General features: G+C 33.5%; 1 long non-coding RNA gene across 3 annotated transcripts in view; it reads right to left on the reverse strand.

Moving 5' to 3' along the window:
- LOC132376356 (uncharacterized) overlaps positions 1-27702 on the reverse strand; it is a 1138994-nt gene that overhangs the window by 438499 nt on the left and 672793 nt on the right. For all 3 annotated transcript variants that reach the window (XR_009506280.1, XR_009506281.1, XR_009506279.1), the window contains one exon: positions 8234-8305. This is a non-coding gene — a long non-coding RNA (uncharacterized LOC132376356). The remainder of the gene's footprint in view (positions 1-8233; positions 8306-27702) is intronic.

The raw sequence follows: 27702 nt of genomic DNA on the forward strand, positions 1-27702 counted from the left end.
GCTAAAAAGTAGAATTTATTAATTATGAAAAAAGTAAAAGTCAAGAGGTTTTGAAAAACATTAATAGGAAAAACCTATCCCTCACTTAGTTGTCAAGCAGCCTAGTTAAAATGTAAATCTTACTGTATCATTACCTGCTGAAAACTCTTCAAGGACTCCCCATTGCTCACCTGAACGAGTGTGGTATGTGTATCATTGGTGGTACCTGAGATGATTTTAAGCAATACATGGGAAACTGTTCTCTAAAATTTTAACTGTAATGCATTTACTGTAGAGTGTATGAAAAAAAATACAACTAGCATAACAAAAAAGTAGAAGTTGAATAACCATTTGTTGATTCTGATAATTGGATTATTTATCTCTCTGCAGTGGTATCCTGCATGTTGCTGTACAGCCCTTTAACGATTCAGTTCCTTATAAAGCATTATTTTTCTTCCATTATTATCTGTTATAAAATTAGGGGTATTTTCTGCTACTGGGGGAGAATTTTAACCACTTGAATGTTAAGGCAGTTAACATTTTTAAATGATCTAGCTCATAGACTAAGTTCCTAACAACAACATAAAATGTTTTATAGGCCTCAAAATATTTTACAAATGATTTAAAATAATCATAAAATAAGCATAGTTGCAAGTAAAATATATTAGAGTAATAGAAAATCGAGCTCTCTTATATCTGGTGAAATCAAATTAAAATTTTTCACTAGCCTTTACAACTCAGTACTTTAAAAAAATCGTACACAAGGTAATTATTTATATTTACCTTTTTACATTTTTTTAGTGTTATCATCTCTCAGATTTATTGGCCTTTTTCTATTTGGTTTAACTGTAATACTCTACATTGCTATGCAGTCATAGCTTGATTTTTCCCTTGGCATGGAAAGATGGCAGTTGCTAAAACAAAGGACTAACACTTCCAATCTTTGAAATTAAATGAAATCACTCCCTTCCCAGTGTCTTGAAAGATCATGAAATGAAAAGGCTATTTGTCTTCTTTCCCTACGTGATGGTACCCGTTACACAAGAGGAGACTCCACCTATCCAGGACTATACAATTATTGCTAACAGAGCCTAGCAAAGTACTGTGTGGCCTTGGAAGATGAGTGGTTATGGGATATTATGGAATGTTTCATGAACCATGGTAAGGGTGCCAGGGACTTCGAGCAGAGATCAAGCTGCAGCTGGAGCAATGGCACAATCTAGAATCTTTTGAGGCCAAGGAGTCAAGTCTCACAAAATCAGTAACCTGTTAATTCCTCCAGTTCATAAATAGACTATGTAATTTCCACTTAATAAGTAATGCCTATATCTTACATTTTATACAACTTGTATCTTGGAGCCTGTGTCTCTGTTCTTTCAAGTATGCCCTAGGCTGCACCAGCAGAAACCAAATCAGAGTTCTCTCCTTATCCTCAGCACATAGCCATGTGTCTACTACATAAAAAACAAAAAAACATACAGAAACACCAATTTATTTCAAATTTAAATCTCTTTGTCAATTTTATATATATCTTGTTTCTGTCTTATTAAGATGCAACAATTGGTAAGATTGCTTTATATATACTCATACCTACGATGTCGTGTACTACACATGAACATATTATTTATGCAATATAGAAATCTTTTGAAATTACAATTGCGACCCAGAATATTTCATTGATGTCTTAAAATTTATGCTTATAAAAGCCATGCAGAATATGGTAGTTCTTGATTTTCCATTACATTAAATGTATGTAGTAACCTTTTTTCTTTGTCATAGCCCAAAATCTTTTGAAAACTCTGTATTTTCATAACTCTCCAATTACACCTTTCTTTTATCATGGGCAAAATCTCAAAATGTTATTTCCTGGTGTGATAGATTTAAGAATTAGTCCCAGCTCTTCATCCCTCCCTTTACCCGCTCCCTTTGCGATGTGACCTGCAGTCCCTCCCACTAGAGGTGGAATGTACTTCATCTTGACTTTGGACTTGGCCGTGTGCCTTGTATTAGGCAAAGAAACAGCAGAATGAGAATTTGCTGATTCAGGCTGTAGGCTGTAAGAGACATTGTGTGTTTCTGCTTGCTTTCCTGCATTCTGCCATCACCATGAGAAGTGTTTTCCCTTCAGCTTGGGTCCCAAAATGAATACAATTTGGATCCAGAATGAATTCAACCCACATCAAAGAGCCTACTCCAGCCAGATTTATACCATGAAGCAGAGCCACCCAACCAAGCCCCAACTACAGCAGCTAACCTCAGCCACCGTGTAGATGTGTGAGCAAAAACGAATGAGTATTGTTTTAGGTCACTGAGTTTTGAGGTAGTATTTTATGCTGCAGCACTACGGTAGATAGAGCCTTTGATAAATTCATTCATTCAGCAACCTTGTCACAAGCTTACTAGCTTCTATCTAGTAAGAATTATAGGGCTAGAGTGAAGATTGAAGAAGCCTGCACAGTTCTGGAGGCATGGTGTTTCTACAGCGGCTAAAACTGCTGGTCCTATAAGAGCTGAGATGCAGGCAGCAGCAATAATTGAATTTCCATGAAACAATCTCTTGGTGCTGTTTGGTATTACTAACTTGGTAGTATTTAAGCCTGCAACATTGGCCTTCCCAGTAATTCTGTTAGCTAACTGATACCCTGAAATATGTATTTTTCATTAAATAACTAGAGTAGATTATGTTACCTGCAACCAAACCTTGAACTGAGACAGTGATTGTCTTACTTTTACTTTTTTTTTTTAATGGGTTAACAAGTTTAATGATAGTAGTAAAATAAACTGAGTTAGAACCTACAAACATTAAAGAATAGTAAGAGAACACTATTAAGAACTATGTGCCAACAAAACTGACAAAACAAAAAGTTTACAAAATTGACAAATTAAAACCAAAAGTTAAATTTTGATTTGTAGATTTTTTTTCTCTTTAATTTCTATTCTTTTTAGGTAGTGGAATATTAGTCAGGTAACCAGAATTCAAGGCCCATGTCTACTTCTTATCAAAATTAATCAGTCTCGAGTAGGTCATACAATATCCCCATGCCCCACTTTCCTCATTGGTAAAATATGGAAAATACCTAACACCTGCTTCTAAGAAGGATTATTATGAATAAAAATTAATATGATTAAAAGTCACTTTACTTTTAAACGAGGTCAGGATAAGTATATGCATATATATATTTACAAATGTACATATTCAAATATGTGTGTGTATGATTTAGCGTTACTATCAGCTCAAATGCACTGAAAAAAAATGACCCATGGGTTTATACCTATTTCAAAACTGCTTCCAATTAGGAGAACTTCCCATCACAGTTTATGATTTCATCTACTTGTGCTCTATTCTTGCTTTCTGTTTTTTGCCCATGGAAAGAGTATTATCACTAAACATGGTATAAAATATAACTCATTCACTAGGAAACAGTTGTTCATGATATTTAATGTCAATCTTTTTCTCAGTTTACCACAAAAGGGCATTAAAAGTGATTGAGCTTTTAAGTGTGGGGTTATAATCACATTTATTAAACAATCTATGTGTTCACTTACTAATAGAAAAAAAATGCACGATTGATTTAGAAGAAATGAGAAAAAGTCATGTACAAGCACTGTGTGAATGATTTTAGGTTATGAAAAGAAAAACCTTGGAGATGTTTTTGATTTTGATTTCCTTGTTAATATTCACTTTTATCCAATAATAAATGTCCACAAATGGCTGAAATTAATAATTAAACAAAATGTGATATTTTTCGAATACACATAGGAAAACGTTTTGAAGACCTTAAAACATAAACTGCTCACGTGTAACCAAAAGAGAATAATATTTTTAACCTTTTATCTCATTTATATAACTTTCTAGAGGAAAGGAAGCATATTAATGGTAATAATTTTCAGCTTAGTTACACTGGAACCCATTTGAAAAGCTCCGTAGGAAAGTAATGACTAGAAACAAAAATATACTGCTTTCATACTAGGAGAACTGCAGCCAAGTGTGAGCATGACGTCATCCCCCTGCTAATTGTTAGCCCATCGTTAAGTACCTAGTGATTACTCATTCAACCAAAATCAAGTGAGCCTTATTCCATGCGCAGTACATAAATGCCAGGGGGAAAGGTGGAATAAGTAGATGAGTTTCATGCTCCAAGGTATCTTGGAAAGAAACAGGACACATGTAAGCAAGTAAATAATGTAAATTTAGATAATGAAAACCATTTTGAAGAAAATAAAGTCAGCAATCACTACAGAGAGTAACTGGGCAATAGTAGGTAGTATAGACAGGGAAAGTCTAAAGAGGGTGAGATTTGAGATAAGACAAATAACTATGGAAGTTATGTAGCATAATCAATTATTTTCTACTGTAGACACAGCTCTCTAGAGGGAAGAATTAAGAATTATTTAAAGCCAATTTCACTCAAAAGAAGTATGTCCAAGATTTAGACAGGGGTATAAGGAAGGAGGGCCAGAAATAAATAAGGACATTTAAAAAGTGGGTACAAATGTCTAAAATTCTGACATATGGACAAATACACTTGGGCTCTGGAGTCAGTCAGACCAGAATTTAAATCTCTCTCTGAGGCCATCAACTGAGTGGCTCTGGGCAAGTCACTTCATCTCTCTGACAGTACCTACTTCATAGACTTGGATTCCATAAGAGACATTCTTAGCCTTCTTACAAGGTGAAAACCACTTTAACATACAAAATAACAGCAGTTTGCAAATGCCTGCACCACTGAAAAAGAATTAGAGGGTACAAAGTAGAAAATGCTAAGGTTAGTTACATTTTCAACGAAAGGCAAGCGATGAGTGGGATTGAGATTTTATATAGGAGTCAATAGGAAGTTCTAATAAGTAGAGGCAGTAGAGTGCTCTTTCCCTGTAGACTTCCTTCTATCATAGCACTGGATACAGCTGCCATAACACCACACTCTTCTAACGAATGGCCCTTGTTCTACTGGAATAACTATTAAGAACACTAGCAGATTCCCACGAATACAAGCATTTCCCAGACAGTTTCACCCATATGGTGATAACATTATTTTAGTTTTAACTAAAATATAACTTATTATTTGAAAGAGTGACCTCAAAGCATCTTTGCAGTCAGACTATATGTGTTTAGATTAAGAAAAAAGCAGCTAGCCTTAATTTTGCAATACCGTGTAACAATAAATTCTAGCTATTTTATATTCTGACTCACGTATCTTCAACATAGCCTATAGCTAAGCTGTGGTTGTAAGATAGCCGTGGCTAATGAAAATATATGACTCGGCAAAAGTTTTAGAAACTACATTCATCTGCAGTTCTGGGATATAGGGAGAAAAACATTGTTTTTTACTTTTAAAATTAAGAAAATCTAATTTGCAAGTTACTTAGGAAGAAAATAGATGCTATTTTAAAAGTTTTGTTAACGGATAATTTCTAATACTGTTAGAAATACCTTCCAAATATGCTGGTTAGTATCTGCCCAAATTACTACATTGGTATCTTTGCATTAGGCTGAAGTTAAAGTTTTCAAAATACAATCTCAACAGTAAGGAGTAAAGCAGGGCTCCAGGGGACAGAAGGATGAGTAAGTACTTTCAAGGAGTTGACAATCTAGGTGAGAAAGCAGAAAGATGATGCAGAAATAAATGGCAAGGCTGTCTGTGATCCCAGAAAGACGGTTAGGAAAGCTACTGCCCTGCCCTTTTCTTTATTTGCTTCACTCTCTCTGAGGGAGGTGTGACCATGAAATCACTTGAGATTCAACTCAAAACCCTTAGAGTGAACTCTAGCCAATGGCTAGAACCCAAGCTGATAACCTGCATCTTTGGACCACTATGCCTTTCCTAAAGTCATATCAAGGTCTCCACGGCCTCTAACTCTCTAGGGAACTTTCAACAGGTGAGTCTTTAAAACGGCTGTGCACTCTCCAGCACTTTAAAACCAGAGAAGTGGCTGCAGACTACTCCTCATTTTCTGGGTACACACACTCTCTAAACCCTGGCCTTCTCCACATACTTACAACACTTACCACAAAGGCCATGGTAAATACCTCTTACTCAATTTCCCATTCAACTGTGTTCCTACTTTATTTTGAAGTAAGTGACTAGGTGGCTAGTACCATGACTGTAGCTTTAAAAAAATAATAATTTCTTACTCATACTTTTAAGAAAAATTTAAATTAATTTTATTGAGGTATAATTTCCATAAAAGTATCTATTCAGTACCAAAGGTATATGATTTGATGAGTTTTGACAAATTATATTCCTGGTTAATTATCATCACATCAAAATATAGAATATTTCCATCTTTGATGACTTGTTCTTTTCTTAGGATAAATCACTAGGAGGTAGAATGTGGAGTGAGAGGTATGTACATTTTTAAGGCTTTCACTAAATATTGCCAAATTGCCTTCCAGAAACTTATTACAATTAGCCATGCTCTGATATAGACAAGAATGCTAATTTAGATGAGATCATTGCCCTATTGACAGTCGTGTTGTCCCTTCCAATAAGATCTAATTTTGATTAGAATGAATAAAAAGAGGTTTAAAAATTCTTTGCTTTGATAATTAATATCACTGAATTATTATAAAAGTGGAACTCTTAGAAGCAAATTAAAAGCATGTTAGGAATGGAAACTGTTGATATGTTTTTTAGAAGATGATAATTTAATGTAAAAGTTTTAAATTATCTATTTTTTCAAAAATAGAAAAACTGTAATTGAGATAACATTTACATATGATAATTTTTTCCTGCAGCAATGCTATTCCAAAGGTAATCCATGGGCCTTAGTGTCAGTGTCACCTGGGAACTTGTTAGGGAGGCAGATTCTCAGGCCCCATCACAGACCTCCCGACTCGAAAGCGCTGGGCTTCAGACCCCTCAGTGTTTTAACAAGCCCTCTATTTGATTCTGATGCATCCACAAGTGTGAAAAAGATGGTTCTTTGAGAATATTTTAAAAAGGAAAAAAAAAAAAAAAAACCCTTTTCAACACTCAGGAGTAAATCCGGCATTCATTAATCACCAAATATCTTTTTCAGCATTTACTTTAACCTTTTAGATCTAGGTCTCTTATCTGTCTAAAACGGTTGCGATTTTCTTAAGATTCCTTCTAGATTTAAAAATTCATGATTGCTGTGTGCAAAATTCTGAATTAAGGGCTATAAAAGATATAAAGAAGTCATGAGTCATGATCTTTGTCTTCAATGAACTTACCATTTGGTTGAATAGGCCTAACATAACTAAACATACAGGCTCTATTGGTAACTGTGAATAGGCCAGACAATAGGCCATACAGGTGCCAGAGGAGATGGAGATCACTGAGGGTCTTGGGGGACACCTTGGGTTTCTGTAAGAACATGTAACATGAGGTGTGCATCAAAAGTTGTGTAGGTTTTGCTTTAGTGGAAGAGGATGAAGGAGGGCATTTCTGGTGAAAAGACAGCCAAATAGAATAAAATGTGTTTTAGAAAGAATATATAGCTGTTTGGCTATGTTGGAAACTACATGTAAGTGCATAGCTTCAGATGAGCCTGTAAAGGAAGGCTGAGTCAGAAGGTTATTGGAAACTTACATCCATTTTCTGGGTATTTTATAAAGTAGGCAGTTCTTAAAAGAAGTTTTCCTGATCAAATGAGAATCCCCCTGTAGGATGGTTTGGCTATGCAAATCAGATCACGAGATTCATATTAAGGAAAAGCAAGTCACTTAAGCCATATGAATCAAGATTCCTTTTGAGCTGACTGGAGAAAGGTAGACTCGAACTATAACCATGTTCTTGGAAACTTTTGAAATTTACCTGCTTTCAGAATAATAAAACTTGAAAATTTGCATGTTCCTTAGAAAGAGAACTGTAGCTAATGTTTGGTATATTATACTATAAAGGCTGTGTTATAACCATGTTTTCCTGTACAAACTTAAACATCCCAGTATTTAATGATGACCTAGTTTAATAAAATTCAAAACCCTTTTGACACTGCTGTAGGACATTGGGCTAGGCACATGAAAAAATTAGATTCAATAACCTACACAAACCACAGTATATGTATCTCATACGATACTCAGGATTCTGTTTTTCTTTAGAGAAATTGCAATGAAATTAGAAGTATATGCAGGAAGGTCAAGGAGAATCTAATAAAATATCTACGAACTTCCCATTACTAGTAAGGGGAGATGACATTTTTATGCATAGGAATCTGATAACGATTTTAAACACCAGTTCATATCAGTCTACTGATAGTTGTAAGTTAGCAGTGGTTTGTTAAAACAACTTACTTGTGTGGAAAATGCTGCATCCAGTGATATCTTTTACAATCTCTTCACATCGTATGGGTATGATGTTCGTGTCTAAAGGCAAAGGATAATACAAAAGTAGATGTAACTTAAAATACAAAGTAGAGGTTTTCACTTTCAAGTATACTGAGTTTATTAAATTGGTCTATGGGGTTTATGACTAAGTACTGACAGTGCCATGAATCATAAGCACGTAGTGTATCCCACCACAATTTGTAGTGATGTTTGTGGTGCTGATGGTACAATTTAATATTTAGATCGTTCTCTTAAACTAAGGGGCTATGTAATTTTAATCTATAATAGTAATTTCTGGAAAAAATTAGACTTGAACTATTTCAATTGGTATCTTGTAAATTGGGGATTGAATAAAACAAAGTGTGTGGCTTTGTCGATGCCCTGTAGAGATTTGACTGCAAAGTGTTCAGTTGAGTGCTTGACTGCCTGGACTGACACTTTATTGAATTGATCATCGTGAAAACACAATTTTGCCTTTAGATAGTCATTTGTTGGCCTCCCCTAGTCAAAACCACTTTGCTTTTAATAAAGCTTTGAACTAATAGAGTTTCTAAAGGTTTCTTTGAAAACCTCCCTATTACTTATCTCTATAAATAATAACAGTATTTATAACAGCTCTCTCTGAGCTGTTACCTCATTTTCCTGTCTAATAACGTGACATCTGACATATTTATTTGAAAAGAAAAGTGACCAAGAATTAATCCGTTGTAAACCACCAGCACTTGAACAACTTTGCAAATATACGGTTTTATGTAACAACTTTCTAATATCGTCTCTCCATATAGTACCTATTCTGAGCAAGAGTAAACAAAACTTAGCTCTAAAATATTCCTTGGATATATTTATTGTAACTTCCATTAAAAGCAATTTTCATTTCACTGTTATCTCAAAGTTGTACACTACAACTTCAGTAAAATTGAAACTAGTAAATAAGACTATAGCTTTCACAGAAGAAACTTTAAAAATTAAAACGGAGTTCCTACATTCAAAGATAGAATTACAAAATTACTAGCTATAATACACAGCAATGTAATTGACATTGCTAGGTCTCTGTAAGTCAAGCACAAATAATCACATAATATGTGGGACCAAAGTATGAAAAACTTCATAAATACCTGTAGGTGGGTGTTTTTCTATTATTATGTGACTGTATAGATTCAAGTTTGACTCTCTAATAATACAACTAAAATAAACTCTAAATTTCAATTCCTTCTTAACCACATCATTAGTATAAAAAGTCATATGTAAGTGAACAGTTTTGCTATTTGCATCTAATAACTTGCACATATTTATAATTGCTTATACATATAATTTTACTACTGTGCAAGTAGTATTACAATTTACATTAGTCACTTACATATGATTTCACCTATGATTCTAATAAATTTGAGCCTATGTGGCTCAGTCAATTCATGAAGTCATACTCATAAAACCACAGTCAAACCACCAAACGATAATTTAAAAGAAAGTTCGATCTTTGTCTCTTTCAAATAAGTTTGAAAACGATCTAATCCATAATTCATATCCATCAACAGATCTAAAACAAGCAAACCCAAAAGCTTATTCTCTCACAATTTGTAGGTGTTTTTAGGCAATTTAAAAAATAATTTTAATTTGAAACAATCTCAAAGTTACAAAAAATAACAGAGTAAAATATTTTTTCTTGAAATATTTGAGAGTAACCTGTCAACCTGATGCTCCATCACATCTGAAATATTATTTATTTCTTATAAATAAGTACATTATTTTACATAACTGCATACAGTCAGGAAATAAACACTGATACATTACTACCGTCTAATCCTCAAACCCCCTTGAAGTTTCAACTGTCTTACAGCAGAAGGATCTAGTTCAGAATTATGCATTAGTTGTCATGTCTCATTAGTCACCTTTAGTCTGGTATAGTTCTTCAGTCTTTTTTATTGTAACCTTGACACTTTTGAATGTCACAAGCCAGTTATTTTGGAGAATATCCTCCAATTTGGGATTGTCTAATGCTTCTTCATGATTAGATTTGTTATGCATTTTCAGCAGAAATGTCATATGCGATGTTGTGTTCTTCCAATTGCATCTTGTATCAAGTGGCACACACTTTTTATTTATTCTGTTATTGATGATGATCACTTTGGTTTTTTGTTTGTTCATTTGTTTTTGGCTTAAACAACAGAAATTTACTGTCTCATAGTTCTGGAAGCTAGAAGTCCAAGATCAAAGTGTCAGCATGGTTGGTTCCTTCTAGGGGCTATGAAAGAGCATCTGTTCCATGCCTTTCTTCTAGCTTCTGGTTGTTTGCTGACAATCTTTGGAATTTCTCGGTGTAATCCTTATTGTCTTCCTGATACAAGACTGCTTCCCATGGTTGGTTAGAATATATTTTGTTCTGATGTTTATATTGGCATGTTTAGATGTCAGGTTTAGTCTTCGAAGATGAAGTTCAGCCATTTTGTATCAAACAGCACAACCAGTGTCTGTCACTTTCCATGCATAAAGTTTAATGAGATGTTATATGTAAGATCTGATTTGCTAGTTCTTCCTTGTACAAGAATCACTCTGGTTTCTGCATTAACCTTCACAAGGTGTTCTCCTACTTTCATTGTGTTCTCTCTGTGTCCAAATTTCCCCCTGTATAAGGACCCCAACTATATTGGATTAGGGGCCAACTCTACTCCAGTATGACCTCATCTTAACTAATTACATCTGCAATGACCCTATTTCCAAATAAGGTCACTTTCTAAGATACTGGGGGCTGTACTGCACCGTATGAATTTTGCAGGGGACACAATTCAACCCGTAACAGATGCAGAAGGGATTGCTCCTTCCAGTCTACATCTTGTTCCTGTCAGTGCCAGTTGGTTCCAGAAACAGTAGTTAGTTCTTGTTTCCAGGGATTTTTTTTTTTTTTTCTTCTCACATTCATTTCACTTAGCATAATGCCCTCCAGGTTCATCCATGTTGTTGCAAATGGCAGGATTTCCACTTTTTTTAAGGATGACTAATATTTCACAGATTTTTTAAAAAGATATTTATTTCATTTTCTTTGTATATATATCCAGGAGTGGGATTGCTGGATTATATGGTAGTTATATTTTTAATTTTTTGAGGAACCTTCATATTGTTTTCCATAATGGCTGCACCAATTTACATTCTCACCAACAGTCCACAAGGGTTCCCTTTTCTCCAAATCCTTGACAATACTTGTTATCTCTTGTCTTTTTAATAATAGCCATCCTAAAAAATGTGAGGTAATATGTCATTGTGGTTTTATTTACATTTCTCTGATGATTGATGATATTGAGCATCTTTCATGTACCTATTAGCCATCTGTATGTCTTCTTTGGAAAAATGTTTATTCAGGTTTTTTTGTCCATTTTTGAATTAGACTATTTGCTTTTTTGCTGTTGAGTTACAAAAACAAATAGAAAAAGTGATTTTATATATAGAACACCCTAAAGATTTCACCAGAAAAACTGCTAGAACTAGTAAATGAATTTAGTAAAGTTGCAGGATACAAAATCAACATTAAAAATCCTTTGCATTTCTGTACACTAACAAACTATCTGAAAGAAAAATTAAGAAAGAAATCACATTTACAATAGCACCAAAAACAATAAAATACTTAAGAATAAATTTAACTAAGGAGGTGAAAAACCCGTACACTGAAAACTATAAGTCACTGGTAAAAGACATTGAAGACACAAACAGAAAAATATCTCATGTTCTCGGATTGGAAGAATTGATAGTGTTAAAACATCCATACTATCTAAAACAATTTACAGATTCAGTGCAATTCCTATCAAAATGCCAATGGCATTTTTTATAGAACTAGAACAAACAATCCTAAAATTTGTATGGAATCACAGAAGACCCCAAATAGCCAATGAAATCTTAAAAAAGAAGAAGAAAGCTAGAGGCATCATACTTTCTGATTTCAAACTATATCACAAACCTACAGTAATCAAAACTGTATGGTACTGGCATAAAGACAAGTACATAGACCAGGGGAACAGAATAGAGAGACTAGAAAATGAGCCCACACACATACAGTCAACTAATCTTTGACAAGGGTGCAAAAGGGAAACGATAGTTTCTTCAATAAATGGTGTTGGGAAAACTTTATATACTTATACAAAAAGAATGAAATGGGACCACTGTTTTACACCACTTAAAAATTAATTTGAAGTGGATTAAAGACTTAAGTGCAATACATGAAAACATAAAACTCCCAGAAGAAAACATGGGGAAAAGCTCCTAGACATTAGGCTTGGTAATGATTGTTTGGGTAAGACACCAAAAACACAGGCAACAAAACCTAAAATAAATAGGCAGGACTACATCAAATAAAAAGGCTTCCTCTCTTGCTTTCTTCCTTTGTCAACTGATGACATTTTGTTGTGGTATGCTTTGATTTCTTTCTCTTTATCATTTGTGTATCTATTATAAATTTTTGCTTTGTGATTACCACAAGGCTTTCATAATACATCTTATAGTTATAACAATCTATTTTAAGCTAATAACAATTTAACTTCAATTGCATAAAAAAGTTCTACACATTTGCTTGCTCCCTCTCACATTTTAGGTTGTTGATGTCACAATTTACGTCTTTTTGTGTTGTGTATCCATTAACAAAATGTTATAGCTATAGTTATTTTTAACACTTGTTTTTTAATCTATATGCTAGAGATCAAAGTGTTTTACACACCACAATGGCAGTATTAGAGTATTTTGAATTTGACTTTATATTTACCTTTACCAGTGAATTTTATACTTTCAAATCTTTTCATGTTAGTAGTTAATATCTTTCCACTTAAGCTGGAAGAACTCCCTTTAGCATTTCTTGTAAAGCAGGAATTATGGTGGTAAATTTCCTTGGCCTTGGTTTGTCTTGGAAAGTCTTCCTCTCTCCTTCATTTCTGAAGGATGACTTTGCTAGGTAAAGTATTCTAGGTTGGCAGTTTTTTCTTTGAGCACTTTGAAAATATGATCCCACTCTCTCCTGGCCTGCAAGGTTTCTACTGATGGCTTTATCAAAGTTCCTTTGTATGTGATGAGGTTTTTTTGTTTTTTTTTTTTCTCTTGCTGCTTTCAGAATTCTCTGTCTTTAAATTTTGAGAGTTTGATTATAATGTGTCTTGGTGGAAGTCTCTTTCAATTAAATCTGTTTGGGGATATTTAACCTTCATGTCCCTGGATGGCCGTATCTTTCCCCAGATTTGGGGAGTTGCAGGTACTTTGAGGACTCTACCTCCAGCTCCATCCCATACTGCATTTCTGCCATCACTCCCATCTCCACTACAGAGATTGTTTTAGCCCCTCACACCAATCTTTCACCTTTCTCCTCAGATTTCTACAGATTTGACTCTTTATATCCAACTTTCCTAATTTGCATCATAGAAGATCTGGAAACTGGGCTAGCAAAAACTCTCCTTCAGGATAAAGGATAAAGAAAGGATAGACTGGGGAAAGATGGATCAAGGAAAGATAGGGAACACTCAAATTTCATTTATTTTCCTTTGCTACTCTACTTACTTAGCTCCCACCCTAGCCTGAGGAGTACAGCAGCAACTTAAAGGACACGTGGTTAAGGGTAGCAATATAGCTCATTCAGAGGATACAATACAATTTCACTCTTGATTTTTACCTATCATAGCTATATTTTTACTAATTTAGCTAATCAGCCACATCATTATTTTTTAAAGCATTTAAAAAATAAATATGCTCAATAAAATCTTGAAATCATATGCTCTCATTATACATTTGCTTTCTTTAATTTTCCCTTTCAAATAAGAACTAATCTTGAATTTCTATAGTCTTAATTTATATGAAAAATCTATTTGCCAGTTATATAAATCCATATAGCAATTATAATTATGTGAATGAAAATAATAAATATGTATAAAAGATAAATAAGTGTGTACAGAAAAATACAGCAGTAGAAACTACTTTAAAATCAAATTCTAGAGACTATTTGAGGAAAAAATAAAGAGTGGATTAAAATTACAGCTGATAGTGAAAATTGATGGCCTTGAAATAAAGTTAAAAAATGAATATAAAGTAACTACAAATAATCAATTTTATTTAGAAGACATCATTAGTAAGCTCTTATAGCACTATAATAGTCTCATAAGGGGCACAGGTGAATGGATTACTGCCTCTGAAGTAAACTTTCTCTCCATAAAATATCTCTGACACCACAAATTATGAATTAACTGTGGATTTCTTTGAAGACTTAACAGCTCCTGTGTTTATCCTTCTCCTTTTATATTAACTATTTTCAGGGAGAAATAATCAACCAAACCTGGTTTCTTCAAGAGAAGGACTAGCCACTTCATTGGTTTACATAATTTCTCTTCAAATCTGCCATAGGGTAAGGTAAATAAAATGCTGCCTTCCACTAGCTCCACAATGTACTATTTCTTTGAATAGTCTTAATATTTAACTTAAAATATTAATTTAATAAAGTCTGAACTCATACATTAAAGAAAGTCCAAATAGAACATGTAAAAGGTGGATCTAATCCATAACCCATGATAATAAGCAGTAGGCTTTCAATACAATTTTGCTAAATGAATAAGTGAATGGAAAAATGAGATACTAAAAATATTCACTTCAAAACAGATACGGTTTAGTTATTTATAGCCATCGTATTTTCTCAAGGCAATTATTTTGTTACTGAATTCTCATTTTTCCAAATACAAATAATTTATTTAATTTTCATTATTTTGGTAAATACTGATAACTCTTCTGTTCCATCCTAACCCCTAATTTTTAAAAGGAGAGCATAATGCATAAGACATATCTTGTTTAACAAATTGTCTTTATTTGTTTGGAAATAAGTAAAAGGTGCTCTATTTCTCTCAGCAGTTTATATTATCTCCATCTGTGCTTTACAGATAACTTTTAGAGCAATGATTCCCAACCAGTGGACTGTACCTCTGTGGCACAAGATATATTTGTGAAGAGTCCCAGAATGCATATAGAAATAAGGCTACGTATACTGGCTGAAGGTGTTTGTTTATTAAGTACACACACAATAAATCACTAAAGTGTCTTATGGTGATTTAAGTAATCAGTTATTTAATTAAATGAATATATGTATAAGTGTATACACTTATACATATATTACAAGTGTATAAATATGTACATGTATATGTGTGCATATACATGTGTGTGTATTTATAAGTGTATAAATATGTACATGTATATGTGTGCATATACATGTGTGTGTATGTGTGTGTGTATGATTAGAATACTACCTGGTATATAGTAAACACTTAAAAATGTTAGCTAGTATTATTTTTCATTAACACTTAAAACATTTTAAGAATGTTGGAAAGGAAATACTAAATATTGAACTTACATATAATATTTGAACATTTGAAAATATTTTATAAGAAACTTTCAGCTTAAGAGCATAACAAAAATTTGACTTGTCTTATTTACAAAACTATAAATTCATGGAAAAAATCAAACATGTAACCTGAGTCATTTCTATAAGTCTCTTATTAGAATGAATGTATTTTAAATATAATATATTCATTTCTATTCTGGATATTTCCTATATGAATCAGTGATATCCTACCTGAGAAACAGTAAAAAGTTGAATTTTTAGTAGATTTCTAGTTGAGAAATATAGGAAAATTTAGTCTGATGATAATGAGTTTCTTAATACAACAATTCAATAAAAGCGGCCATAAGCCTCAATTGCTTTTTTTAAAAAAATAGTGCTACAAATTCCTAATAAACCTTAGTTTGGGACAGAAGGCTGACATTTTGGAAGAACCATATTTGTGTCATGAAATCTAATATCACCTTAATTTGCAATGCTTTTTTAGTCAGAGTTTAGTGCTTGATTGAGATATTTTCTGCTATAGAAAAATGTTGATGTAAAATAGCCCTACCTTGAAATAATACTTTAATACATTTTACTATTTGGAGACTTTAAAATGAAGAGAAATACAAAAGATAATACAGAATATCCCACTCAAAGTAAACAAAGGGCAATTTTTAAAAGTATATATTATCCCTCCTTTATTTCCTTTTTCTATTTGTTTAAGAAATAATAACTTACAGATAAAGTTGAATCCCCAATATTCTTTCCTCTAATTCTATTTCTCTCCTTCCCTCTCTAAAAAGAACCACCACAATGAATTTGATCTGTATCTAGTCCACATTTTTACACTTTTACTACATGTAAATATATAGATTTATAACTATCCCATAAGCTTCAAGTTTTGATATGCAGATGTTTTATCATTCAGTTTTAAATATTATTTCATTCTCATTGCTATTTTCTTCTTAATGTTATTGTTAATGCTGGGAAGGGCTTTATCTGATATTTTTAATGTTTATTTTGTTGATTTATTTTGCAATTATATTTCAGTAAGAAAATTTGGCCTATAAATAATTAATTCCTTGAAATCTGTTGAGAATTACTTTTTGATCTAATAGGTGGTCACTGTCTTTTATAAATGTTTTATGTGCCTTAAAAAGAATGTATACTCACTATTTATTGGGGCCAGGATAAATCCAACTTATTTTTGTGAATTACCCTTAGACAATTTTGTCATACTTGACTCTTAGGCTCATTTTTGTAGATCTTGGTGCCTCCAGTTGAATTATTTTATTAATACAGATGATTAGTATCAATCATGTCTACATACCAATTATTTTGTAAGTATCTTGAAGTCCCAGTTCTGTTATCTTTGGAGAAAACACCTTGCATGAAAGTTTCACCTGAAGCAAATATGACAATATTCCAAGGCAGAATTCAGCTAACTGTATCTTGTAGTTGAGGTATCTAATCTAGGATGCTTTCCCTAAGTGGTGGGTTATTGTGCTGGCTGGACTTTCATAACCTGCTCATGTGCACACAAAATTCTAGCCAATCCATCTATGTCAAATGCCACTAATTTCAGCAATGAGAACCTGTTTTTAATATCCACAAGGCTGGTTAGCAAGACTTTTATCAATGGAAACTCATTTCTAACATTCATTGTGATAATTAGCAAAGTCTCTGGTGTTGATGGGAGTCAGAGGTAGCTGCAGCACTATAGTAGCCACTTCTGGAGTGTGGGTTTCAGATTAAATGCTCTATAACCACCGATGGAGTGTACATTTCTGATAAAACAATTAATCTGAGTCCCTGGGGTATATATCATGATGAACACACCCATTTATACTGAACTGTGTATGTTGAAGTAATTTAAGATAAATGGCAGATATCTAAGCAATCTTATAATTTAAACTGTCTGTATCCTGTTGACTTGGAATCTGATTGATCTATCCTTTTTTGACAGAAGGATATTCAATCTATTATGCTTGTGGATTTGCTCAATTCCTTTTGTAATTTTATCAGTATTAGGTTACATATCTCAAAGTTATTTGATTAGCTGTACACAGAGTCATATTTTTAAATCATCTTGGTAGACTGTAACTTCTAGTTATGTGTAATATTTCTTCTTAATTGAATAACGGTTTTGCCTTAAAAACCTGCACCATCCAATATAGATCTCACTACAATGGCAGTGTTTGGGCCATTGTTTGCTATCTTTACATTTTTAACCTTGTGTGCCATTTTCTTTATGTATTTCTTATATATTAAAAATATATATCTAATCTTTCATTCTGTAATTTTAGTCATGTCCTTTACATATGTTTTTTTTGAAAAGTGGGTGTTTTCTTTTTTTTTTTTAATTAATTAATTATTTATTTATGGCTGTGTTGGGTCTTCGTTTCTGTGCGAGGGCTTTCTCTAGTTGTGGCAAGCGGGGGCCACTCTTCATCGCGGTGTGTGGGCCTCTCACTATCGCGGCCTCTCTTGTTGCGGAGCACAGGCTCCAGACGCGCAGGCTCAGTAGTTGTGGTTTACGGGCCCAGTTGCTCCGTGGCACGTGGGATCTTCCCAGACCAGGGCTTGAACCCGTGTCCCCTGAATTGGCAAGCAGATTCTCAACCACTGCGCCACCAGGGAAGCCCTATGTATATTTCTATTAGTGATGTATAAAAGATTATTTCCAGACTCATATTTTTGGTTTTTGTTTATACAGCTTTTTTTTTGCTTTTGCCTTCATACCTCTCTCTGCTTTTTATTTCTATTTGTGAATCAATAATGTTTATCTCATCCTTGCCTTCTTTTTTTCTCTGCTAACATGGAAGTTATTCCCGTTCTTTTAGTGCCCTCGCTTAACTTTCTAGCAATAATAATTATATATTTTCTCTAACCTTTACTGAGTTTTTATAACTTTTAAATGCTATTCTCTACACACCTATACCATTTAAGATAGATAAGTATTTCTCAACCTTGACTCAATTGACATTTGGACCACATTTTTCTTTGTTGGAGGGGATTGTCCTGTGCATTGGAGAATGTTTAGCAGCATCCATCTGGCCTCCATCTACTACACACTATAGCCCTTTCCCTAATTGTGACAAAAAAAGCGTCTCCAAACATCACCAAATGTCCCTTGGAGGGCAAAATTACGCCCTCCCCCCAGTTGACAACCACTGATTTAGAGGATAAATAAGACCAATAAAGCTCCTACTTTGCTATTTTTTAATGACAAGAAAAAAAAGGTAAAATTTGCAAGTTGATATATACCTAACCATCTTGTACAATTTGCCTCTTAATTAACAGCTAGAGGAATTAAAAGCCAACCATATGTCAAAGTTTTAGAATTACAGTTCTTGCAAAGTTATTTGATCACCAGTTATTTTCCTATTTTCATGAAATTTCAGTTAAGAGCCAAATAAAAAGAGGTTTTTACCTCTAATTTATTTCCCTAAAAGTATCTGTGTGTCTACAAAGATTTAGACAGCCACTGGGGCCAAGCCAGGATTCCCGTAGTGAAACAATTGACTTGGCATCACATTGACAACATATAAACAACAGTTTGTCAACAGGCTTCACATTAGTGACAGAAAATTTTTTGGCAAAATAGAGGCATCCTTCTGGGCACCATGGCAAAAACAGCTACTCGCTTTCATTTAGGAATCCTCTGTATGGAGTATCAAATTAATTAAAAGATTATAATTATGACATTTGTTTAGAAAAAAAATTTAAGGAAAAAAATACTGCAGAGCAGAATTTCTGCTGAAAAAAATTTGCCTCTAGCAGTTTATTCATAGTTGCTGTAGACCTATAAACTCTGGGTAACTGTTAAAGGTTTTGTGTTTTTGTTTTGTTTTGTTTTGATTTGATTTGATTTTTTTCCTGAGTTAAAACTAACAGTATGGAAGTTATTTGATAACCAAATTTGGGGAATGTATTTTTTCCAAAATGATGATCACAATACTACAACGTATTCTGCCTTCAATGTCAGTTCATAGGAAATGAAAATGATAGACAAAGTGAAAGCAAAACTACACATTTATAAAAACAATTTCTGTGAAATAAAATGTAAATAATGCTTCATAGCTTTCAAAGAATAGAGTGAGATAAGAATCATGGGAACCTGAAAATGTTCAAAGGAAAAGTAATTCTCTTAAATGTATAAAGAACAAAAGGATTTAAGCTTGAATAAAAACCATTTCAGCACCAAAACCACTTAATAAAGGTGAAAGTAGTTCAATCCAGTTGGGAATATAAATCCTGTGCACAAACCTGTAGCTGGAAATTGCTCAAGATAAACAGAGGATGGACTTTGCTTAGTCTTTCTATGCCCAGTTAAGGTCATCACTGTTTAGAAAAATTTGAAAATTTGAAAATATTCACCACAGGCACATCTTGTTCTCCTTTAAACCAAAGGCGAAAAGTATTGGAAATCGACAGGGTTATTTAGGAAGATCATGAACATAAATGTTAGTGAAGCTGAAACTGCTAGACCTAAAACTCACTAAAAACTATTAAAAAAGCTATTTTAACATTTGTGCCCAGATTTTTTATGTATTATTTGAACACAACAACATCTGAAATGATTTTTCTAATTCTAATAGATTAGCCATTTTCCCGAAGAGGTTTGTCATATAAATGGCATCTGCCTGTGAACATACATTCTCAGTCCCTTAGGATGATATTCAATTATTTAATCTTTTTTTCAACAGTTCTGTGCTCCTAGTCTATCCCAGCACTGTGTTAATTATAAAGGTTAAGATGTACTCTCTCCTCTCCAGGAACTCACGGTCTGTAAGAGAAGATCAGAGCATTAACTGGTAATTACATTATAAAAAAGTTCCTAGAGAATGTTTAACCAATCCAAACCTAGTGTCTGTGGTTAGCTCTGTGAAAGGTGGGAGGACATTCAAGGACAGGTTGTTGCACTGGAGAGGCCAGGGGTAAAACAAGAGGCTCTATGCAGGTGCTTGCAAACAAGGAGTAGAAGGAGATGAGGATGGAAAAGGAAGTAGGGCCTTGTGCATAATGATAGGGAGTTTGGACTTTATTCCAAAGTGTTTGAGATCCCTCTGAAGAGTTCTGAGAAAAGGAATGACACAAGTAGCATTGCATGTTAGAAAGTTCATGGTTACGGCAGTATGGATGGTGCTATTTGAAGAAAGGCATCCTGAGACAGAGGCCAGTTAGCAGGCTCTCTCTGGTGGTACAAGGGAGAATGGAAGTAGATACGAAAGTCAAAGAACTTAGAAGGGAAAATGGGTCAAACTTGGTAATTAATTGAACTTGAGAAGTTAAGAAAAAGCGTTTCTAAGATCAGTAACCCTATAGAATATCTACAGTACCACAACTTGAGATAGCATATATAGGGGAAGAAAATAATGAGTTCTGTTTTGAACATTCAACCTTTAACAAATATTTATGGAGTAGTTACTACGTGCCAGACACATTTAGGAGCTAGTGATACCACAGTGAACAAAATTGACAAAAATACCTGCACTCAAATGCTTAAATTTATTGTGGGTTGCAAACAAGGCAAATATGTACAATATTTAGAATGTTAAATGGTGGCAAGAAGAAGAAAAAGAGAGAAAGAGATATGGACTGTGGAACTTGAACTTTTAGATAATGTGAGCAAGGACAAACTTCACTGAAAAAATGACTTTTAAGTATTGGATTGGGTTGGAATTGGAAGCAATAGTCATCAGTATTTTCCAAAAGAATGAAAATTACAGAATATAAATTTTTATCTGCAGTTCAAAAATGAGAAATCAGTAAGAATAATAATAAGTTTATCTTTCCACTCCAGTTCTTCCATCTTTACCTATATGCCCACAATGGTCAATTCCTTCTCATGGATAGTATATTAAATGTTGGACGTTTTCAGTCATTTCTAACAATGTCTCATATTGTCAGTCTCACAGGATTCAAATGATCAACAATGTTATTTCAATATCTAATTGTTGCTTGCTGCAAAAAAAAAAAAAAATGCTGAAAACCTAAGAGGTGTCATTCTCTATCCATGTTTTCTACAAAATAACCTCTGCTTAAGATCCCCATGCTCTTTGTAGCAGTTGTGATGGAAGAGTTTAGGTCTTTTTTTCTTCAGATTTTAACTATGTTTTAGGCTGAGAAGGTTTTACTCCCATGACTCAAAAGTCTTTTTTCCTATGGATGTTTTCTGTGCTTTAATAATCTTGCTTATTCCTCTGGTTATAGATCACTGTGGTTTCCTCTTATAAGTGTTTATGAATGTTGGCATGTGAAGTATGAAAAAACACTGCATTCCTACTATGTGGCCTAAAGGCCAATGGTTTAGGTTATTTGCTTTTAGAAATCTCCAGATTGAGAAACAGAGAAATAAAAAGACTACTATATATAATACAATTTCACAATTAAGATTTTAAGTCAGTGCTCTCCCATAGAACTTTTAGTGATGATGGAAATATTTTATATCTATGTAATTTTTTTTTTTTTTTTTGCCGTATTGTGCAGCTTGGGGCATCTTAGTTCCCTGAACAGGAATTGAACCCGTGCCCCCTGCAGTAGAAGCGCAGAGTCCTAACTACTGGGCCACCCGGGAATTCCCTGTGTTGTCCAGTATGGTAGTGACTTGTTAAACGTGGATATTGAGCACTTGAAATGTGACTGACACTACTGAGGAAATGAATTTTCAAATTTTATGTAAATTTAATTAATTTGACTTTAAATCACTACAGGCATCTAGTGGCTACTATATTGAACAGCACAGTTATAAAGTAAACAAATACATTGGAGGAGAACTAGAGATTATTACTAAAATGAGTTTTGAATAGTGACACTAATTGAGACAGATGTACTAGGAAAGGGACTTAAAGGTCAGGGGAAAGCATAGTCAAGTTACAAAAGTGTGAGGGAGCACGCCAAGTTTGGAAACCACAAGATTTTCCAGTATGGATCAGCTGATAGTATGTTAGATATGGAGACACAGTGGAAGTTTGAAAGAAATAGGGAGGTGAATGGCTTTTTCTGTCATACAGAGAAATTTAGATTTTATTCTGTTGGCATGAAAGGCCACTAAGAGTTCAAAAAGAGAAATAGAGACACAGATGTAGAGAACAAACGTATGGACACCAAGGGGGGGAAAGTGGGGGGGTGGTGGTGGTGGGATGAATTGGGAGATTGGGATTAACATATATACACTAATATGTATAAAATAGATAACTAATAAGAACCTGCTGTATAAAAAATAAATAAAATAAAATTTAAAAAAAAGAATTCAAAAGGAAGCAGAACATAATCAGATATGCATATTAGGAAGACTATCTTTTGAAATCAGACAGACCTAGTTAAAATTAAGGACCTAGAGTAATTATATCATATAATAAATAAAGTGATTAAACAAATTAATGTCCACGAAATATTCATACATCCATGGAATACTTAAAAGAACCAATCAGATAACTGACCACAAAGAAAATATTAAATCCAAAACAAAGAAGAAATTTTAAAGGCTATAGTATCTCATCATAAATACTACAACTATCAATAATATTTAAAAGCATAGCAAAAAAGTAAAAAAAAGTATTACACAATATGTCACTTAAAAAATGTATAATTATCATACTGAAAATACCTCATTTTGTGCCCTGAAAACCCTTTTAAGTGTTTTTAAACTTGTGTACCTTGGTCCTTGGTCATATCTGTATGGCTTGATTCTGTCATAGATTCTGTATAGCAGCTGTCATAGAAAGAGGGTTTAGGTAAGGTATTTATACTACTTTTTTTTTTTAACGCATAAGTACTGCTTACTGTCCATTTCCAAGTCTATGTTTAAGTAAAAATAATATTTAATAAATGCTCATCATGCTGTGAAGAGAATTTTACCCTAATTTGAGTTTTGTTAATTTGGGTTTAGATTATACTATCTCTCAAATTCCCTTTTGTATTCCCTTGATAGCCTAAACAGATGCTTAAATCATATTTACTGTAATTAACCCACTTACTTTCCTTTGTTTTTGATTCTTTCTTATTAATGATTCTTCTCTACAGCTTATGGTTTCTACTAAATCTATTCATTGGCAGGGTGCACAGGATAATCACAGGCTTTGAAAAATGGAGCAACTGTTTTACATTACCAAACAACAAAAATAATTTGATTGATTTTCAGTAGTCAGGTTTTCAAAATACTTCAAAGTCATATTACCTGCTTTTAATCAATTCAGTGAAAGGTTAATATTTTGAAATATAAGGGCTCTATATATTTCAACTATTATTTTGAATAATAGATACTCATTTCAAGTAAAATGTATTTCTGATTTGTAGCATTTGGTAAGTACATTATGTGCTTTTTAAAGAAATGTATTTAATATTTAGAATACAGAAACGTTTTAAAAATAACATACTAAACAAGCTAAGAAATACACAAATGTGCAAATCAAATAATCAATTATTTTAAGTATATTAAGAATTATTAACTGAGACATTCCATAATAATTTTCATGCATGAGTTTAGACTACATTAAACTCGCTCTCTGGTGACATTATTTTGGAGTAGTATTACTTAGCAAGTGAGTGAATTTGATAATTAAAGATCTAAAAACAGTCACTATAAAAAAGTTATAAAAAAATTATGGCATCATTCCTATAGAGAGTATTATATGCTGATTTGGCTTTTTACTTCATTCATTCATTCTAAAATACATTTATTGCATACCCATGACACCATAAAAGAGACTGGCTAGGGGACTATGGTATTTAGGCAATATGTAGGAATAAAAAGTTGAACAAAGTATGCACCACACCCTCAAAGTGCAAAGTACTGTTACCTACTAGTGATGACACAAAGGGTGGTAAGCACTACAAACGTGGTAAAGGAAGAATCCAACCAAAATTAACTTGTTAAATGCATTTCTTACAGTATCACTAGAGTATTTAAATTTTCATAGCAAAGATTTTATAACTTTCTACTAAATTTTTTACCATCCCTTGGCTACGCATTACATTTCAAAATTTAGATGTTCGTAATTTCCCAAGGTAAATACCTTTTATTATAAGCAATTCTAATACATATGACATATGGTTATATAAGACATACTAAGTAATAAATCTTCAATTATTATTGGCTTCATTTGCCTGATATTCCATTTTTAAATATCAAATAATGATCTCTTTATTTAAAAAAAAAACAAAAACCTGAAGGGATGAGAAGAATCAAGCAATACTTTTCTTAAGGGAAATCAAAGAGAGTGGTTTCAATTAAGTAATCGGACATGTATTCAAAATATTTTTAAAAAAGGAGGAGCTTAATTCTTCTGACAGACAACCATCTACTACAATCAAGACTGTCTTTTTAATCAATAGAGAGCTTGCTGGATAGTAAACATTTACTGCGTAAGTAGTGTTATGAAGTACTCCAGCCTTAACATAGTTGTTGACTCATCCCTCCATTATATGTTCATAAGTAGTTTAGCAATATCTAGAGAAATGAAAACCTTTTAAAACACTGTAAAATGCTATTTTAGAAAAAAGTATACATTTTACATGACATGTAAATTGCTTTCCGAGAAGACTTTGGTAGCATATATGAAAAATGGTAGACCTACTCTGAAAAGGTCTGTGAGGTTTTTAGGCTAAGAACTTTTCAAGTGAGATTTTTCAGTCATAATACGTTTTCCATACTGTAAATAGTGACTGAAAATAAACACAGATTCTTCTGAGAGGTAATTTTACATTTGGCTACATGCTCGTCACAACATTCCACCTTAAAATAATATTTCTGATTTCTTACCTTAACTGACCGATTAATAGTCTTCCTCCCCAGTTTCATGCTTCAGTGTGATCACTAACAAAACAGTCTACATTTCTTAGCTGGGAGGTAATAGCATTTCTGAATGACCTGAAATCCTTTGGAATTGTACTCTACCTGATTTTCAAGGGTGTTTAATCCATTTGTATGCTCCAAATTTTCCATTTGAATTTGCATCAGATCATGTAATACCAGTTTCTTCTGTGTCACCTGATGTAGCAATAACTTTATATAATGTGACAACGTGTAATGTACAGTTTAAAAACCCTCCTTTCTTCTACAGGAGTGGGATCTGTCAAATGCTGCATCTGTCCTACACCACTGATCTACTTAATGGGTGTAACTACTAAAAAAAAATATCTAGCTAGTTTTGCATATCTCAGTATAACTATTACATCTGACTGATCTTCCAAATTAGCCATTCCATTTTATACTATGAATGCATTTTTCTTATATGAAATTAAAAAGAAGCTAATGCATGAAAACAATAAGAAATAAATTACTAAATTTTTTCTCCCTTCTATGGAAGTTGCCAGGTTGAAATGCAAGAAAACAATATCACTACCATTTAATTTCATTTATACACTCATTTGAGTGGTGAATCCTAGAAAAGGAGCATTATTCCTGGCCGGAATCTGGCAGGCAAAGAATAGTGAATTCCATCTTTAAGGCCATACTTCTGTATTATCTCCTAGAGCAGTGATCGGCAAAGAATGGCTCATGGGTCAAATCTAGCCGACAGTCGGTTTTTGTAAATAAAAGTTTATTGTAACACAACCACACCATTCTTTTTTTCTTTCTGTATTGGCTATAGCTGCTTTCAGGCTACAAAGGCAGAACTCAGTAGTTGCCACAGAGACTGTATGTCCCACAACGGCCCCCAAATTTACTCTCTGGTCCTTTATAGAAAATGTTTGCGACCCCTCTTCTAGATTATTTATGAACTGTGAATTGTTGGCTACATGATGTTAAGACAGATGCTATCATAAGACTTCTTCACAGGTGACAAAATTTTTTAAAGTAAATAAATATGTTGAAATACTAAAAGAAACAAGTTTCCTTTGTAAGCTCTGGGAAACAGAATCATATTCCATTGCTGAAAGAGTTTTGTTTCTTATTTAGTACAATGTCCCATTGTTTTTTTTTTTTTTAATTTTTACAATATATTTTATTTAACTCAGTATATTAAAAATTTGATTTCAACATGAAATAAATATGAAAACTATTAAGATATTTAACATTCTTTTGTTTCTACACAGTATTTAAAATTCAGTGTATATTTTACCCTTACTGTGCATCAGCATTTGGATAGAGCAATGAACCCTTTCCTAAGGAGGGTTGGTAAGACACTTGGGCCAGAAGGAATTTTCCCTAAGGAGTGAGGCATGTGTGCTTTTAGTCTAATCAAGGAAGTCTTAAAAAATCTTAAAGAATGAGTTTTACTCTTAGAAAAGAATCAAAGAGTATATCTAGCACATACTTTGCTAGATATGATTCCTCCACCCAACAAACTGATCACCTACTCTGGGCTGGATCGTGTAAGGGAATCTGGGACTGATTTTACGTTGCTATAGCGATATCTTTATACCCTATTCCCTAACCACATTGGGAGGGAAATTTCCAGGCTCTTTTCTGTCAAAAGACCATTTATGAAGAGAGTTATAGACTATAATACGATACTGGACTGGGTGATGGATGGGCCACTCAGTAGAAGGCACTGAATAAGTTTGTTAAGAGCAGCCTGCAATGAGTATTACAGATACAACCCACCAACTGGTGAAAGCAAATAGACCCCATGGAAGGGACCTTCACCAGTGGAAATCTAGTATAATAAGGAGTAGATGCTAGCATCTAGGACTGGGCAGGATTTGATGTGGAAATGGACATTTCCTTTGCCATCTTCTGATGATGTCTAAATACTATTATTTAACATTTTCTTTTGAAGTAGAAGTGTCCTATATAAGCATCAGTATTTGTTTTCTTGGGATAAATATTCAGACTCAACTACTGAAGATCTCTAACCATGGCTAACTAGGACACAATTCCAAAAGCCACTTATAGCTGGCCCTGGTCATTTAGCAGGAAGGCAATTGTGATCAATTTGACTATTTGCTGTCTCTTAAAATAATACTCTTTCACAAGGTCTTTAGCCAAATCCTCACCTTCTATCCATCCCTAGCCATATCAACCTGAGGACAGCCACATGGCTTTCACCTTTCCTGACTCCACTCCTTTTGTTGAGGGTTTTGCCAACTTGCCTTACCCTGCCTGTCCGCCCAGAGAAACCATGTGCTGGAGTCCTGCTTCAACCTGCTGAGAACC

Source organism: Balaenoptera ricei, chromosome 12, assembly GCF_028023285.1.
Source record: "Balaenoptera ricei isolate mBalRic1 chromosome 12, mBalRic1.hap2, whole genome shotgun sequence".
Lineage (NCBI taxonomy): Eukaryota > Metazoa > Chordata > Mammalia > Artiodactyla > Balaenopteridae > Balaenoptera > Balaenoptera ricei.